The sequence below is a fragment of the Prionailurus bengalensis genome, chromosome D3 (genome assembly GCF_016509475.1).
Source record: "Prionailurus bengalensis isolate Pbe53 chromosome D3, Fcat_Pben_1.1_paternal_pri, whole genome shotgun sequence".
In the NCBI taxonomy this organism is placed as follows: Eukaryota; Metazoa; Chordata; class Mammalia; order Carnivora; family Felidae; genus Prionailurus; species Prionailurus bengalensis.
In genome coordinates this window covers 20,247,634-20,263,477 of record NC_057356.1, presented here as the reverse complement: position 1 = coordinate 20,263,477, position 15,844 = coordinate 20,247,634, and the positions used below count along the sequence as shown (strand labels likewise).

The window sequence follows — 15,844 nt, the reverse complement described above, 5'->3', positions numbered from 1 at the left end:
GTTACTTTGATAGGGATTGCATTGAATATGTAGATTGCTTTGGGTAGTATTGACATTTTAACAATATTTGTTCTTCCTATCCAGGAGCGTGGAATCTTTTTCCATTTTTTTGTGTCTTCTTCAATTTCTTTCATAAGCTTTCTATAGTCTTCAGTGTATAGATTTTTCACCTCTTTGGTTAGATTTATCCATACATATTTTATAGTTTTTGGTGCAACTGTAAATGGGATCAATTCCTTGATTTCTCTTTTTGTCGCTTCATTGTTTGTGTATAGGAATGCAACCGATTTCTATGCATTGATTTTATATCCTGCAACTTTGCTGAATTCATGAATCAGTTCTAGCAGTTTTTTGGTGGAATCTTTTGGGTTTTCCATATAGAGTATCATGTCCTCTGTGAAGAGTGAAATTTGACCTCTTCCTGGGCGATTTGGATCCCTTTTGTTTCTTTGTGTTGTCTGATTGCTGAGGCTAAGACTTCCAATACTATGTCGAATAACAGTGGCGAGAGTGGACATCCCTGTCTTGTTCCTGACCTCAGGGGGAAAGCTCTCAGTTTTTCCCCACTGAGGATGATATTAGCATTGGGTCGTTCTTTTTTTGTTTTAATTAAAAAAAATTTTTTTTAAGTTTATTTATTTTTGAGAAACAGAGTGAGACAAAGCGTGAGTGGGGGAGGGACAAAGAGAGAAGGAGACAGGAGACAGAATCTGAAGCAGGCTCCAGGCTCTGAGCAAGCGGTCAGCACAGAGCCCGATGTGGGGCTCGAACACACAAACTGTGAGGTCATGACCTGAGCCAAAGTCAGATGCTCAACCAACTGAGCCACTGGATGCCTCAACATTGGGTTGTTCTTATATGGCTTTTATGATCTCGAGGTATGATCCTTCTATCCCTACTTTCTTGAGGGTTTTTATCCAGAAAGGATGCTGTAATTTGTCAAATGCTTTCTCTGCATCTATTGAGAGGATCATATGGTTCTTGTCCTTCCTTTTATTGATGTGATGAGTTAATTTTTTTGCGGATATTGAACCAGCCCTGCATCCCAGGTATAAATCCCGCTTGATCCTGGTGAATAATTTTTTTAATGTATTGTTGGATCCAGTTGGCTAATATCTTGTTGAGGATTTTTGCATCCATGTTCATCAGGGAAATTGGTCTATAGTTCTCCTTTTTAGTGGGGTCTCTGTCTGGTTTTGGAATCCAGGTAATGCTGGCTTCATAGAGTTTGCAAGTTTTCCTTCCATTTCTATGTTTTGGAACAGTTTCAAGAGAATAGGTGTTAACTCTTCCTTAAATGTTTGGTAGAATTCCCCTGGAAAGCCATCTGGCCCTGGACTCTTATTTTTTGGCAGATTTTTGATTACTAATTTGATTTCCTTACTGGTTATGGGTCTGTTCAAATTTTCTATTTCTTCCTGTTTCAGTTTTGGTAGTGTATATGTTTCTAGGAAGTTGTCCATTTCTTCTAGATTACCCATTTTATTGGCACATAATTGCTCATAATATTCTCTTATTATTGTTTTTATTTCTGTTGTGTTGGTTGTGATCTCTCCTCTTTCATTCTTGATTTTTTTTGTTTGGGTCCTTTCCTTTTTCTTTTTGATCAAACTGGATAATGGTTTATCAATTTTGTGAATTCTTTCAAAGAACCAGCTTCTGTTTTCATTGATGTGTTCTACTGTTTTTTGGGGTTTTTTTTTTTTTGGTTCGATAGCATTAATTCCTGCTCTAATCTTTGTTATTTCCTGTCTTCTGCTGGTTTGGGGTTTTATTTGCTATTCTTTTTCCAGTTCCTTAAGGCATAAGGTTAGGTTGTGTATCTGAGATCTTTCTTCCTTCTTTAGGAAGGCCTGGATTGCTATATACTTTCCTCTTATAACCACCTTTGCTGCATCCCAGAGGTTTTGGGCTGTGGTGTTATCATTTTCATTGACTTCCATATGCTTTTTAATTTCCTCTTTAACTTCTTGGTTAGCCCATTCATTCTTCAATAGGATGTTCTTCAGTCTCCAAGTATTTGTTACCTTCCCAAATTTTTTCTTGTGGTTATTTTCGACTTTCATAGTGTTGTGGTCTGAAAATATGCACGGTATGATCTTGATCTTTTTGTACTTACTTAGGGCTGATTTGTGTCCCAGTATATGGTCTATTCTGGAGAACGTTCCATGTGCACTGGAGAAGAATGTATATTCTTCTGCTTTAGGATGAAATGTTCTGAATATATCTGTTAAGTCCATCTGGTCCAGTGTGTCATTCAAAGTCATTATTTCCTTGTTGATTTTTTGATTAGATTATCTGTCCATTGCTGTGAGTGGGGTGTTGAAGTCTCCTACTATTATGGTATTACTATCAATGAGTTTCTTTACAAATAAAGTTTTATTGGGACACATCAGTGATCACTGGTTTAAGGCTATTGTTGGTGGCTGCTTTGACGATACTATGGCAGAGTCAGCCCTGCAAAAGAAAATGCGAGTTGCCTAATACCTAAAATATTTACTTTTTTTTTTCAGAAAATTTTGTCCACCCATGGTTTAAGAGAAGCAAAATGGAAGATACCAAACTTATCAGCCCACCAATCTCTGGAGTGTTTCAGATGATTCAGTGGGCCTCAATATTTCCCACCCTGGGCAGCAAGGGAGGGAGAAGCTGCAGCGTCCTTGTTTTCTGAGTCCAGAGAAATTTCTCTCCAGTTCAGCTGCACCATGTCCTGTGTCAGTGGAGTGCTTACCTTGCTGTCTAAATGGCTTTTGAAGTGAGGTCTGACCAGAAGATCCCACTCCCTTTATAAGACCATTATAATCCTATTTATAATATCCAGATGGGGCTTCTATCAGTTTTCCCAACAAGTTTACCCTGGTTGGATTTTCAGCTGTTGTCCGGAGTGATTGCCAAAACTTTCCTTTCAAATCTCCCCCACCAAGGAAAGAATGTGGGTGGGGCTTCAGGGCCAAGCCCAGGGGCTGCAGGCCTGGTTGGGGGCCTGTGGTAGAAATGCCCCTCCTCTCTCTGCTGTCCAGAACCCCACCACCTTATCTCCAGTTTAGCTGGGTCTTGAGCTATTGGGGATCAGCAGGGCCAAGGGGAGGGGGTCCACTGAGCTATTCCAACAAAGCTCAAGCTGAGGTTAAGGCAACTAAAAGGGCACACGTATTCTTCCAAGTGCTGGGACGTCCTCACAGGTCACAGTTTTCCAGCCAAAGAGAACAAAAACCTTCTCTTCCTGTGTCCCCAGGTAGCAAAGTGGGCTGGTTTCACTCCCCAATCGGCAGGGTAGTCTGAACTGGAAGACTCAGCTCCCAGGGGGATTCCCAGGGGGCCACACTTTAATCCCAAGAGCTTTTGCTACATATCAGCCAACTCTTTTCTGAATGTTTCCAAGGGTCAAAGGTCATAAGCCAGTTTGCTCTGGCTACCTCTCACATTCTCCCCTCCCCCCTTCACATGCCTTTTCCTCAGCACCTTCTAAATAGAGTCTCAGGCTTTCCCACAGCCCTCTTTGCATATGGATTCTTGGGGAAAGCGAGGGCTTCAAGCCCCCCTGACAGGCAAAAAACATTTGTATTCCCACTCCCTCCAGTGTATCCAAGTCACAGAATTAGAACAGAAATCTAGTTTGCTAATTAAAATGTTCTAAAGTGCCATAACCTGACATGACTTTAAAAATATCTTTCTTGGGGGTGCCTGGATGGCTCAGTTGGTTAAGCACCCGACTTCGGCTCTGGTCATGATCTTACAGTTGATGAGTTCGAGTCTCACATCTGGCTCTGTGCTGACAGCTCGGAGCCTGGAGCCTGTTTCAGATTCTGTGTCTCCCTCTCTCTGACCCTTCCCCGCTCATGCTCTGTCTCTCTCTGTCTCAAAAATAAATAAACGTTAAAAAAAATAAAAAAAAAAAAGAATATCTGTTTAATAAATGTACAAGGATGGATTTAGAAATAGATTCAGCCATTCAAAAGGATTACATGGCACTCAGTTTCATATGATTTCTGCCTGGTGGCAATGCTGGTAGTTGCCAAATTGTTTGCTAAGCACAGCATTGAAACGTAAAGTTTTTATATTGTTTCCTTATTTTTAAAGTGTTGGGAAGTCATTTTTAAAGTTGTAAAGTGTGATGAAACCAAATAAAGTACATCTGTGTGGTTATTTGGCCTGCGAATTGTCAGTTAGGCACTTTAAGTTTGGAGACATGTTAATTTAATTTAATTTTGATTTTTAAAAAGATTTTCTTTTTAAGTAATCTTTACACCCAACGTGGGGCTTGAACATAACCCTAAGATCAAGAGTCACATGCTCCACCAACTGAACTAGCCAGGTGCCCCAAGACATATTAATTTTATAATTCACTAGTTCCTAACGTAGTCAGTGGTACAACGTAAGGTGGGATGATGTGGAATAACAGGGTCCCAGACTCTCCACAGAGATCTCTCTAGTGATTTTAGTAATAGCTCAGTCTCAGAATCAGCCCAAATCCCACCTCCCATCCCCCACTTTTAAAAGTGATAATTTAGGTTATCACTTTTGTAAGCCATTTAATCTATGAGGTCTAAGCCAATTGTTTTCATCCTGTTACACATTAGAATTGCCCAGGGAACCTTTAGGAACTCACCTGCCCAATCTCACTGCTGGACAATTAGATTAAAATTTAAGGGAGTTCCTTTATAAATCTTCACCAGCCGTGTGCCCTCCACCTGAGAAAACGCCAGTGGTTTGGGGAGTTCCTCTTCCCCCTTCCACCTGACAGGAGAAAGGATTTCCCTTCACTTTTTCAGATTCATTTTAGCATGTATGACCCAGGGCATAAAATCCTCCACAGTCACCAAACAACGGGGCAATTTGAAATAGAGGTAAGAACAGGAATGCCACCTCTAATGACTACATAACAATCCTTTTGATTTGGGGCGAATAACCCAGAAGACATTCAAAGGAGTAAGTGAAGCTGCTATAAGAAAACCATTTCTGTTCTCATGGACTTATTTATTATATATTTTTCAGCATTTCCCTCCAGAAAAACTCAAAGTAGAATCCATGCCAAAGCCTGTCTCATTCTAAAGTGGTGATTCTCAGCAAGGGGCAAGTTTACCCCTAACAGACATTTGACAATGTCTGGAGATGTTTTTTGATTGCCAATATATTTTATTTCTCACTATTAGCATCTAGTGGGTAGAGATCAAGGATATTGTCAAACATCCTACAATACACAGAATGCCGCCTCCCCCCCCCCCCCCACCTCCTCTCGACAAAGAATTATCCATCCTAAAATGGTGATAGTGCCTGGGTTGAGAAACCCTGGTCCAGGGTAAAAGAAACTGTCCCACTCCCCTGCATGATGTCCTTGGCAACCTCCTTGTAAGAAAGAGTTAGCATTCCTGACAAAGTGCTTAGTTACCTGATAAACTTAATAGGGCCAAATTTTATTTTTGAAAATTAGTCATCCTTCCCCTGAGATGACTGCCAGTGAAATAACTGACATTTAATCTTATCCTTTTAGGTTTGGTGTTAACGATGGTGATGACTAACTATTCTATTTTCCTTCAGAATGTTCCTAACAAGAGAGAATCTTTGATTTGGCTCGCTTGAAACTTTTCCTTTTGCAGACAGACTGTAATAAAATTTAAGTGCTTGTAACTAAATCATATTGAGATTTCTCTCTCTCTCTCTTTTTACAGTAGAAATAAGAACTATTTTTCCAATAAGATTTTATTACATCTAAAAATTACCTATAGAGGCACCTGGATGTCTCAGTCAGTTAAGCATCTGACTCTTAGGTCATGATCTCACAGTTTTGTGAATTCGTCAAGCCCTGTGTCGGGCTCTCTGCTGACAGCGCAGAGCTTGTGTGGGATTCTCTCTCTTCTCCCTCTCTCTCTCCCCCTCCCCTACTCATGCTGTCTCTGTCTTTCTCTAAATAAATAAATAAAATTTTTAAATTACTTGTAAAAATGTGTAATATACTTACATTGTTTCATCAATTCTATATTATTAATCGTTAAAATGATAATTCACTCTAGAAAAAAATAACACTTGAGCCTCATGCTTCTAGGAAATTATTTTGTAAATTTCAATAGGGGCACCTGTGTGGTTCAGTCAGTTAAGCATCCGACTTCAGCTCAGGTCATGATCTCAAGGCTTGTGAGTTTGAGCCTCGTGTCCCTCTCTGTGCTGACAGCTCAGAACCTGGAACTGCTTCGGATTCTGTGTCTCCCTCTCTCTCTGCCCTCCCCCGCTCATGCATGCTCTCTTTCTCTCTGTCAAAAATTAAAAAAAAAAAGTTAAAAAAAAATTAAAGAAAAGAATGTGGCCATCTGGAAACCAAGGGAAGAAGCCTCAAGAGAAGCAGAATCTGCTAACACCTTCATCTTGGACTTTAGCCTCCAGAACTATGAGAAAATAATTTTCTGTTGTTGAAGCCACCCAGCCTGCAGTATTTTGTAATGGCAGCCCTAGCAAACTAACACACTCTCTAGAACAGGAGCCAATGGAGAGGGCTCACTTCAGGGACAGGTAGGGGATATACAGGTGAGAGTTCAGCAACCAAAAGACTCCTGCTCATAAACAAATGCTTGTCTTCCCTGATTTTCCAGGAAGCAACCTGCTCCTCCTTTGGACTATTTCATGGATGCCACTGCTGGTAGGGACTCCCACTCAACTCTTTCTGGCCCCACATCCTTTTCTTTGTCTCCTAGATAGGGAAGGACAGAACCTTGAGGACACAGAGAGTTCCATTTTTATACCATCCCGGATGTGAGGGGAAATATCTGTGTTCTAGGCCACCTACTGTAGCTAAGAGAAAGAAAAACAAACTGTAGCCATTTAGCAGAATTGGCTGAAATCTAATCACCTGACATACAGAAAGACCTTAAAATGTTAAGCTATGAATAAGCAGAGACCTTAAGTTTAACCTGCTCTGCGCACACTAGGAGGGTCTGCTGAGTGAAGTGACTACTTATCCAATGTGGTTTCCATAGAGAAAAACAAGATGTCTCCTGCAGACTGGCTTGACAGAAGACCAACTTATCAGAGGGAATTTAGGCCTGTAGCCAATAAAGGAACGTTAGTAGAGAGAGGGCCAGAAAGAGGGAATATGTTATTTCTTCAGTTCTCTACACCTCCAGGAGCCTCCACAAAATGAGCCCTGGGCACAGGGATTCCCTGGATTTGGGCAAAGGGAAGTCTGGTTTTGATTTCATCAAAGCCTGTCCCCACAGGGACTGCCTGTCACCGGCTAACATGAGGATACTTCTGGGCAGCATGCTGGGCTCAGGAAACTGCCTGATCTCACCTTTCCTTCCATAACTAGCCTCATGGCCAAAGAAGCCCAGCTCATGATCCAAGGAGACAGCTTTTTGACCACAACGTTGTCTCTGGGACCCAAGATCGTGATAGTGAAGGAGATATATGGTCAGTTTGATTATCCACCACCAAGGCTGGGTGTCTCAGACAAGCTATGAACTTTGTACCCAGGAGATGAGGTCCATAGGACTGGGGGGCTTCCTTACATGTAAACCAAAGCTATGTAGAAAGTGGTCTCTGTGGCATGGCCCAGGGAGACACCCCTGTTCAAGAGGGCACTAATCAGGGTAGTCTGTCTCTGCTGTCTTTCTCCATCTCCCTGGAGAGCCTGGGTCATGGATCTCCCATTGTTCTTACAAGCTTTTTCCTCTTCCCCTCTCCCTGGAAGAGCTTTATCCCAAGAGACTTGGTTTTTGTAATCAGTGGCAGTGCCTTTGGCTTCCTGCTTCCTTTGCTCTCACATTTACTATGCCTTTTCCCTGGAGGAAGAAATCACAGAAGGATGGTTTTTCCCAGCTTAAGTGAAAGGGTAGAGCACAGAGGGATCAATATGCACACCAACAAGACACGCTAAAAAATTTAATAAATGATGATTTGTATCACCTGCTTACCAAAAAGCAAGGATATGTTAATTTCTAGGGCATTCATAGATGATAAATTATGTGTTAGATCCAGCTCCTTTAGTCACAAGAAAGGGGGAGATAGAGGGAGCCTCCAATTCTAATGGACACCCCCAAGGAAGAAAACCCAAGAACCTGTCATAGCAAAGTGCTCTAATGGGCAAGTTGAATTAGCTTAGCACTGCAAGATTGGCAGAGAAGCAGGCTTTAGGGAAATGCTACCTTTACCAGGTGGATTAAGGCAAAAACTCTAACAGATGAATCATGCCAAGGAGGAAACCTCCAAGTTAAAAGAACCACCAAAATCCTGAAATCAGATGTGACTCTTTCTTTGGTGATTGACAATGCACTTCAGTCAGCATTTGAATAAATATTTTATCTTGTACACATTTTTGTTAATTTAAAAATAAAACATGTGGGAGGATATTAGTGGTATAAAAGCATGTTTATAACAATATTTTCAGGGGTAATGAATGTGCCTTAAGAACCACTTTCCTTTTCTTTTCTTTTCTTTATCTTTTTTTCTTTTTAGTTTATCTCCAAGTTAGTTAGCATATAGTGCAATAATGATTTCAGGAATAGAATCCAGTGATTCATTCCCTACATAGAACACCCAGTGCTCATCCCAACAAGTGTCCTCCTTAATGCCCCTTGCCCATTTAGCACATCCCCCCAATCACAACCCCTCCAGCAACCCTCAGTTTGTTCTCCACATTTAAGAGTCTCTTCTGTTTTGTCCCCCTCCCTGTTTTTATATTATTTTTGCTTCCCTTCCCTTATGTTCATCTGTTTTGTATCTTAAAGCCCTCATATGACTTCAGTCATATGATATTTGTCTTTCTCTGACTGATTAATTTAGCTTAGCATAATACCCTCTAGTTCCATCCACATTGCTGCCAATGGCAAGACTTCATTCTTTTTGATTGCCGGGTAATACTCCATTGTACATACATACCACATCTTCTTTATCCATTCCTCCATCAATGGACATTTGAGCTCTTTCCATAATTTGGCTATTGTTGAGAGTGCTGCTATAAACATTAGGGTGCATGTGCCCCTTCAAAACAGCACACCTGTATCCTTTGGATAAATACCTAGTAGTGCAATTGCTGGGTTGTAGCGTAGTTCTATTTTTACTTCTTTGAGGAACCTCCATACTGTTTTCCAGAGTGGCTACACCAATTTGCATTCCCACCAGCAATGCAAAAGTGTTCCTCTTTCTCCACATCCTCACCAACATCTGTTGTTGCCTAAGTTATTAATGTTAGCCATTCTGACTGGTGTGAGGTGGTATCTCATTGTGGTTTTGATTTGTATTTCCCTGATGATGAGTGATGTTGAGCATTTTTTTCATGTGTCCGTTATCCATCTGGATGTCTTCTTTGGAAGTGTCTACTCTTGTCTTTTGCCCATTTCTTCACTGGATTGTTTTTTGGGTGTTAAATTTGGTAAGTTCTTTATAGATTTTGGATACTAACCCTTTATCTGATACGTCATTTGCAGATATCTTCTCCCATTCTGTTGGTTGCCTTTTAATTTTGCTGATTTCTTCCTTTGCTATGCAGAAGCTTTTTATCTTGTTGAGGTCCCAATAGTTCATTTTTGCTTTTGCTTCCCTTGCTTCCAGAGACATGTTGAGTAATGAGTTACTGTGGCAAAAGTCAAAGAGGTTTTTGCCTGCTTTCTCTTCTAGGACTTTGATGGCTTCCTGTCTTACATTTAGGTCTTTCATCCATTTTGAGTTTATTTTTGTGTATGGTATAAGAAAATGGTCCAGGTTCATTCTTCTTCATGTTGCTTTCCAATTTTCCCAACAATATTTGCTGAAGAGACTGTCTTTATTCCATCGGGTATTCTTTCCTGCTTTGTCAAAGATTAGTTGGCCATACATTTGTGGGTCCATTTCTGGGTTTTCTATTCTGTTCCACTGATCTGTCTGTTTTTGTGCCAGTACCATACTGTCTTGATGATTACAGCTTTGTAATACAGCTTGAAATCCAGGATTGTGATGCCTCCTGCTTTGGTTTTCTTTTCCCAGATTGCTTTGGCTATTCGGGGTCTTTTCTGGTTCCATACAAATTTTAGGATTATTTGTTCTAGCTCTGTGAAGAATTCTGGTGTTATTTTGATAGAGATTGCATTGAATATGAAGATGTCCTTGGGTAGTATTGACATTTTAACAATATTTGTTCTTCCTATCCAGGAGCATGGAATCTTTTTCCATTTTTTTTGGTGTCTTGTTCATTTTTTTTCATAAACTTTCTATAGTTTTCAGCATATAGATTTTTCACCTCTTTAGTTAGATTTATTCCTAGGTATTTTATGGTTTTTGGTGCAATTGTAAAACGGATCGATTCATTGATTTCTCTTTCTGCTGCTTCATTATATAGAAATGCAACCGATTTCTGTGCATTGATTTTGTATTCTGCAAATTTGCTGAATTTATGGGTCAGTTCTAGCAGGGGTTTTTTTGGTGTAATCTTTTGGATTTTCCATATAGAGTATCATGTCATCTGTGAAAAGTGAAAGTTTAACTTCCTCCTTGCTGATTTGGATGCCTTTTATTTCTTCGTGTTGTCTGGTTGCTGAGGCTAGGACTTCCAATACTATGTTGAATAACAGTGGTGAGAGTGGACATCCCTGTAGTGCTCCTGACATTATGGGGAAAGCTCTCAGTTTTTCCCCATGCAGGATGATATTAGCAGTGGGTCTTTTGTATATGGCTTTTATGATCTTGAGGTATGACCCTTCTATCCCTACCTTCTTGAGGGTTTTATCAAGAGAGGATGCTATATTTTGTCAAATGTTTTTTTGGCATCTATTGAGAGGAACATGTGGTTCTTGTCCTTTCTTTTATCAATGTGATGTATCACATTGATTGATTTGTGTATATTGAACCAGCCCTTCATCCCAGGTATAAATCCCACTTGATTGTGGTGAATAATTCTTTTAATGTATTGTTGGATCCAGTTGGTTAGTACCTTGTTAAGAATTTTTGCATTCATGTTCATCAGGAAAATTGGTCTGTACGTCTCCTTTTTAGTGGGTTTTTGTCTGGTTTTGGAATCAAAGTAATGCTGGCCTCATAGTGTACCCTCATGAAAGATCCTGAGACAGAAACACCTATCTAAGCCTCAGCAAGTGTGAAGTAAGAAATATTTATAGTTGTTTTAAGCTACTAAGTTCTGGGATACTGTGTTTTGTAGCAATAGATAACTAAAGAGCTGCACTTGTTATGTTTGGTATGCAATTATTGTTTTCACTACCACATCATTACCATTACCATTACCACCACATCAGTGCCTTGTGATAGAAACAAAATTCTGTGTATTGAACTGTTTTTCCCCCTGGTGAATTAAGCTGGCTTGATGTCAAGGGCGAAAGTGCCCATTAGTATTTTTGAAATGACTTGAATCATTTCAGCAAACATCATGTATTAGTTTGCCAGGGCTGCTATAACAAACTATCACAGAATGGATCAATTATATAACAGAAAATTATTTTTGCACGGTTCTGGATTTAGAAGTCCATGGTCAAGGTGGACCAGCAGGGTTGGTTTATCCTAAGGCCCCTCTCGTTGGCTTGCAGATGACTGCCTTCTTACTATGTCCACATGTGGTCTTTCCTCTGAGGGTGTCTGTGCCCTAATCTTTTCTTCTTATAAAGACATCAGTCATATTGGATTAGGGCCCACCCATACGACATCATTTTATGTCCAAATGTAGTTACACTCAGAAGTACTAGGGGTTAGGACTTCAACATACAAATTTTGAGGGAACACAATTGAGCCCATTGCATATTTCATATAGAATATTCAACTTGCAAAACTCAGCAATGTAATTTATATTATAGACTGGCCTAATTTTTTCACTTAAGTGACTAACCGTTTATCATGATTAACCAAGTTTTCTCAAGCAGCCTGAAGTGCAGGGTGCTTGGGTGGTCCAGTCTGTTAAGAGTCTGACTCTTACTTTCAGCTCAGGTCATGATCTCATGGTTCGTAGGTTTGAGCCCCACATCAGGCTCTGCTAGGGAATCTCTCCTCTCTCTCTGCCCCTCTCCTCGCTTGTACTCTCTCTCTGTGTCTCAAAATAAATACATAAACTAAGAAAGAAGAGAAAGGAAGGGAGGAAGGAAGGAGAGAAACAGTTATTTTTATCAGTGAAATGGGTTTATTTGGGAATAGCAGAGAATTGCAATCCAGGACAAGGACGCTGTGGTGAAATCATAGGCAAGTCTGGAGAACAAAGCAGAGGCATATTCTTATATAGAGGAAAGGTGGGGTGGGTGCTGGGATGGGTTTTTATAAACAAAAGTCCATTGGAGTAAACTAGGAGTTAAAAGTATAGTGACTTTTCATTGGCTGAGTGGGGACTGTCTCCCATTGGCTGGGCTGTTGCAGGGGAGGGAGGGGATGGGGAAGGGCGGGGAGGAGAACATCTTCCTTCCTCCTGCTGCTGGTAGTAAAGCATCCTCTTCTTCCTGTTGGGACTAGAAGGTAGGTCTCTTCCTGTTGAGTCTGCGGCGTGCAATGGGCTCCAAGAAATCCTAGGCATGAGAGGTCCCCTTTCTGGGGGACCTCTCATTTAGTGAAGTTTCTCTTTATTAATTTTCAAAATGTCAAATAGCCTGGGGACTAGAAGAAAGCTGTACAGGTGCTCACCAGGGCCATGAGTGAATAGGGCCTGCAGAGGTTTGACAGACACCAGGATCGACCAGGCATTTGTGCATCTCATTTGAAACCTACTCTGGCACGTTTAGGATCCACGCAGTGCTGATGGCCTGCATTTCCATAGTCTGCAGTTGCCCATGACACAGACTCAGGGACTCGTGTCCCTGCTCTGTCTTTCTAGAGATTGGAAGATCTATTGAAGAAAATATTGGAGAAAGTTCTGTGAGCAATGGCTTTGTGCTCCAGCCCTCTGAGGCCCCACCTTGTCATCTTATATTAAATTCTGCTTATCCAAATACCGGGTCACCTCTCCTTGTTCTTCTACTCTTTCTAAATTAATCTCTCCAACTCTTAAATGTCTGGACCAACATCCTCCTGTGAGAACCTCAGGTTTGTCTCCTCTTCATGCTGAAGTTCTCTCTTGGGAGTAGCAAATGAATCTCAAACCAGAATTCAGCTCAGCCTGAGGGGCCTTCCATTGCTTAGCTGATTCCTTTTTTAAGTTTCATGGCCCCAGATCACCAGTAAAATATGAGATTGGTCAGGTGATGAAAATATGCTTTTCATAATGATTTCATGTCGGTGGTAGAGTCTGGGCTATTTCTCTCTCTTTCTAATTGTATGGCCACTGCATCCTTACCCTTAGTAGTAGTACCAATGATTTGGATCCCTAATACTCTTCTGGATTGTGGGTCAAGTCAACATTTCTTGCTAGCACTAGAAAATAGCTCTTTTCCCCAACTCTGTCTCTGAGAATTATTAGACATTTTCATTCTGCCTAGGCCTTGGGTCATCTTTCAGTATCTTTTCGGCCTCTCGATGATTTCCCAGGCTTGCTATATGAGATTGTGCTCTGAATCTTTTCTGTCCACATTCTTCCCTCTCATGCTCTTATTCCCCAGCTGCCCTAAATCTAATCTACCTTCTGTGCACAGCAGACAGCTCCGAGGTGAATTAATACCCAAGAACCTTCTGTGTGCACCATACTCCCACTGCTTGCTTTCTAATGACCTGGAGACTCCTCTGTCCCCCAATGGGGCCTCCATCTATGTGGGCCCCCTGCCACCAGCAGTCACTACCTCCCCGTACAGCTTGTATGGCCATCCTTACTGATGAGGACTCTCTCCAGATAAACCCAACTTTTAAAAACCTCTTTGCCTTGGTACTATGTTCTTTGAATACTTTTATGGCAAAGTCTAAATTCCGAGTAAATAATCCTGCCAGATTTATCTCTCAGATGAGGTGTCCAAGCCAAACAGAGTCCTGACTGTAGGGCACCCTGCTTTAAAAGCAAGATGCAGGGGCGCCTGGGTGGCTCAGTCGGTTGAGCATCCGATTTCGGCTCAGGTCATGATCTCACAGCTCGTGAGTTCAAGCCCCGCATCGGGCTCTGTGCTGACAGCTCAGAGCCTGGAGCCTGCTTCTGCTTCTGTGTCTCCCTCTCTGCTCCTAACCCACTCACATTCTGTCTCTATCTCTCTCAAAAATAAACATTAAAAAAAATTTAAAAATAAATAAATAAAATAAAAGCAAGATGTAGTGGGTGCCTGGGTGGCTCAGTAGGTTAAGCAACTGACTCTTGATTTGGGTTCAGGTCTTGAGCTCACAGTTCTTAAGTTTGAGTCCTGCATCAGGCTCCGTGCTGACAGTGCAGCACCTGCTCGGGATTCTCAATCTCTCTCTGCCCCTCCCCAGGTCGCTATCAAAATTTTAAAAAACAAAGAAAAGCAAGATGCAGTGTTGACTTTTTTCTTCCTTTACCGTGTTGGGCAGCTATAAATATCACTCTCCTGCACGGGGCCATCCATGAACAGGGCACTTCTATGAGTGCTTTGCATTAAGTTAGCCCCATAGGTAAATCTCACCAGGCTGCTTTGGAGTATTACTGTCTCTGTTTTGTGGTTGAGGAACCCAATGCTGAGGTCACGTGATGCTCTGCTTTTTGCTCTTCCTCTAAGACAGTCTATTTCGTATGCTTTTTCTCAAATCCCAAAGCTGCTGGTTCCCATTCTGGAGAATAGTCCCTGTAATTACAGGGTCCATGTCAGGGACGCTGAAACAGGGTGCACGTCAGGAAAAGGTGAGGCCTTTTATTGACCCCCCCCTTTTTTTGAACATACAGGTTATACAGGTTTCTCCATTTTCTATTCTCTCGGAAATGGCAACGTGTGTCCCATAAGCTGATGGGCCCATTTCTGGTTCTTTCTTACAGGGTGTAGGGTAGGAGGATGGAAGGCAGAACAGGGTAACTGCTACAGGAGGAGAATGGAGAAGGGCCAGTTGTGTGTGTGGCAAAATAAGAAGTTGCTGATGCCTAGCAAAGACAGCAGTGCGTGCACACACACACACAGAGTGCTAGCACTGAATGAGAGGCACTGGAATGAGAGCAGAGTACTTCCTCATACTCAAGAAAATGTTCAGATGGAGCCCTGCCCCGGGCCTTAGTGTGTGGCCTCCCAAAATATTTTGCCCATGCAGTGAGGGAGATGAGGAAGCCTAGGGCCAGGACGCAGGGTATGTATAGGACAGGGAGCCTTCTTGCTCACTGGAGAGCCAATTGCCCATTGAGCATGGGGTCTGACCCCACAGTAGGACATCTTCTTTTCATTTGGATGGTTCGTCTCACAGGGTGGCCCTACACACCCCCAATTCCAAAGTCAGACATATACCAGCTTCCACCAAAGTGCACCCCAGGGCTTGGTAAGGGTTTACTCACTCTTGGAACCCAAATCCACAGCATCTTCCTTGGTCAGGGTTGGCTTACCACCTTGATGGGGAGGAAGGCAGATTTTCTGGGGAGGTGGTCAATCTTGCATTGACATCACCTAGCCCCACAAACACAGGTCATATTTTTAATGTGGGAATCAAATATTAAACCAATGTCGTAGGTCTACATGATCTTATTTTGCTAAAAGGAATTTAGATGTTTTTACTGACCACAGTTAGTTGAATTCTATAAAGGGTTAGCCCGGGTGGGAAGACAGTCATGGGCTGGTGAGGCCCAAAGGCTCTGACTCATCTTCAGGGTGATGTCCCCTCTAGTACTGGGAACCTGACTTGTGCACAGTGAAGCCGTATCTTGGTGCATCCAAAGGCCAGGGATGGAAACTATGGATCCATTGGATCCACTGGTGAGGAGTGCTCGAGTACAGAGCCTTGGCAGAGTGACCAGTGGGAGCCTCCGAAAAGCACTTTTCCTCCAGTGCACTACTGGCCACTTAGTATGTTCTGGGCCCTGAGGATGCACCGTGCGTGTGTT

The 15,844-nt window shown here is 41.9% G+C and overlaps 2 gene segments (V, D, J or C); both read left to right on the top strand.

Annotated features, from left to right (window-relative positions):
* LOC122470393 overlaps window positions 1-15,844 on the top strand; it is a 644,196-nt gene that overhangs the window by 277,779 nt on the left and 350,573 nt on the right.
* Window positions 1-15,844, top strand: part of LOC122470388 — a 901,179-nt gene that overhangs the window by 552,511 nt on the left and 332,824 nt on the right.